At 39.6% G+C, this 3,026-nt stretch overlaps 1 non-coding gene across 1 annotated transcript; it reads right to left on the bottom strand.

Annotated features, from left to right (window-relative positions):
* Positions 1-1,243: 1,243 nt before the first annotated feature.
* Positions 1,244-1,350, bottom strand: LOC141634998 (small nucleolar RNA R71). Its single transcript, XR_012539710.1, has one exon. It is a non-coding gene; the product is annotated as a small nucleolar RNA R71 (small nucleolar RNA).
* Positions 1,351-3,026: the final 1,676 nt, after the last annotated feature.

Here is a 3,026-nt window from a genome sequence, read left to right on the forward strand (position 1 = left end):
TATCTTTTCAATGAGACTTGTAAGACATAAACCAACTCGAGTCTAATTAGACCATGCATGTTGTTGTGTAGGGAAGACTAAGTCGACTTGTAGGTGTTGTACAATCTAATCGATTCGGCTCCGGGACCCAAACTTTCCTAGGATTGTAAGATATAAACCAACTCGATCCATCACAATAATAATTGCTTGCTTATAATTTGAGAACATGTTCGTATGATCAATTCCCATGAATCCCCTATGACCCCATGACACCCTAGTGCTTTTTATCAATTATTTACATCCCTTTTAGTTCATCTTGCTTGTTTACTTCCATTGCTATTTAGTTTAGTGATCTTTTACATCAAACCTCAATTGTGACACCCCTAAGACACCACTAGTTGCAATAGAAATCTCATCTCAATTCCCGTCCCTTGGGATCCGATCTTTACTTGCCTCTTTACTAATTGTAGAGTTGTTTGTGAAGTTATAAATTGTGTTTTGATCTAGGTTCTCCTAACGACAAGTAACCAAAAGATTTAGTAAAAATATCCCGACCAAAAATGGCGCCGTTGCCGGGGACGGTGTTAACTTGATTTAGATTTTCTTATATTGTTATTAGTTGTGTCTTTCTTTGCCTTGGGGAAGTAAAACTCCTCAAGGTTTGTTCTAATTGTTTTCGAGTTGTTTGATATTTTGCATGTCTAGAAGATCACAAGGTGACTTGTTACCCTTTCATCGTGAAATTGAAAGAACTTTGACAACCAATAGAAGACTTGCTAGGGGAACTTTGAGAGGTATTGGTGAGGTTGTAGATATTCAACCAAATACCATTGAGTTCATCAACCCTTTTGCAAGAGAAGGTGAGGAGAACCCAACACAAAATCAACCCACAATGCCTAAGTTTTCATCACATTCCGTACCCACCATGGAGAACCTACCCAATGGTACTCCCGCACCACAACATCTAACCGGAAATTTTATTGCCAAATCCGCATTTATCCAATTAATCAAAAGAAGCCAATTTGGGGGGATGCCTAGTGAAGACCCTCTTTCTCATATGGAGACTTTTTGTGACTATTGTGATGCGATTTCTCAAACCGGTGTAACTCAAGACCAAATACGATGGGTCTTATTTCCTTTTTCTCTAGTTGGCATCGCGAAACAATGGTTGAAAGGCCTTGATAAGGCTACTCTCGGAATTGAATCTTGGAAGAAGTTGGCTCTAGCTTTCTACAAAAAGTTCTATCCACCGGAAAAGAATAACATGCTAAGAGCTCAAATCATGGGCTTTAAGCAAAGGGATGAAGAATCTTTGTATGAAGCTTGGGAGCGGTTTAAGGGGATTTGTCGCTCATGTCCTCACCATGGACTTAGCGAGTGGTTCTTGGTACAACAATTTTGGAACGGTCTTTATGAAGATTCAAGAAACATTCTCAACATGGGATGAAATGGAATGTTCACCGAAGTTGATGACAATCAAACTTGGAACAAAATTAAGGAAATGGAGGTCCATAACTCACAATATAGTAGACCTCGCAAGGCTTGTAGAGGAGGAAAGCATGAAGTGGACTCCATTATTAAATTGGGTGCTCAACTTAGTGCTCACATTGATACCATCAATTTGAAGTTTGAAAAAGCTATGGCTAGACTTGAAGAAGCCTCAAAATCATCAAAGCATCATGTTAATGCCATGATGGCATCTTCATCAATCCCAAGTGGGATATGTGAGAATTGTGGAACTTTGGGACATGACCAAAGTGAATGTAGGGGAACAAATGAACAATTGAATGCTTTCCAAGCATACAAGAGTGGTACCCCTTATTTAAACTATTACAATGAAAACACCAAATTCCATCCAAATCTCTCATACAAAAGCCAAAATGTTCAAAACCTTCAAAAAACATACACCCCACCTTCCATGAGAAACCAAAATCAAAGACCCTTTTACAACCAAAACCAAGGTTACCAAAATCAATCTCCATACAATCAACAAAATGACCAAGGTTTTGATGTTGAAAAATCGGTCCTTCAAATGCAAAAGAATCAACAAGAGTTTTTCACTCAAATACAAAAGGATAGTCAAGCAAAGGAAACCACCATCAACAACATCCTAGATCACACCAAAATGTTGGAAACCCAACTGACTCAACTAGCATCTTCAAGCTCACAAAGACAAAAGGGGCAATTACCACCTCAAAGTAATCCCCCAAGACATGAAACAGTTAGTGTCATTCACTTGAGGAGTGGTACAAGGTATGAAGCACCGAAGAAGAAAGTTGAGGATGAAGTTGTGGAAGCTAGTGATAAAGAAGAAATTGTGCAAAACTCCAAGGATGGAGAACCATCTAAAGAAGAAATTTCAAAGAAAAATGAAGACAAGGTCAAGGAGAAGGAGCCCATTGTGATTAGACTTCATTTTCCAAGTCGTCAATCCAAGCCCAAATTTGATGACCAACTTGGAAAATTTATGGAAATTATGAAGAATTTGGAAGTCTCAATTCCTTTCACGGAATTAATCAATCACGTGCCGGCCTATGCAAAATACATGAAAGACATCCTCACAAAGAAGAACTCGATCCGGAAGCTTGAGACTATCGCCTTCACTAAGGTGAGTAGTGAATTACTTAAAGGGAGTTCACCTCCAAAACTCAAAGATCCTGGAAGCTTCTCAATACCGTGTACCATTGGCGACACCACGATCAACAAAGCCTTATGTGATCTATGGGCTAGTGTGAGTGTTATGCCGTACTCGGTGAGTAAAGGGTTGGGGATGGGAGAGCTTAAATTCACCAATATCACACTCCAAATGGCCGATAGATCGATGAAGACACCATTAGGGATATGGGAAGATGTTCCCGTAAGAATTGGAAAAATTTTCATCCCGGTGGACTTTGTCATTGTTGACATGGAAGAAGACTCCAACATTCCAATCATTCTAGGAAGACCTTTCTTACACACCGCGAGTGCGGTGATTGATGTGAAGCATGGAGAGCTCACTCCAGAAGTAGGAGATGAGAGCATAACTTTCAATCTTGACAAGACCATAA

The sequence above is a fragment of the Silene latifolia genome, chromosome Y (assembly GCF_048544455.1).
Source record: "Silene latifolia isolate original U9 population chromosome Y, ASM4854445v1, whole genome shotgun sequence".
Classification (NCBI taxonomy): domain Eukaryota; kingdom Viridiplantae; phylum Streptophyta; class Magnoliopsida; order Caryophyllales; family Caryophyllaceae; genus Silene; species Silene latifolia.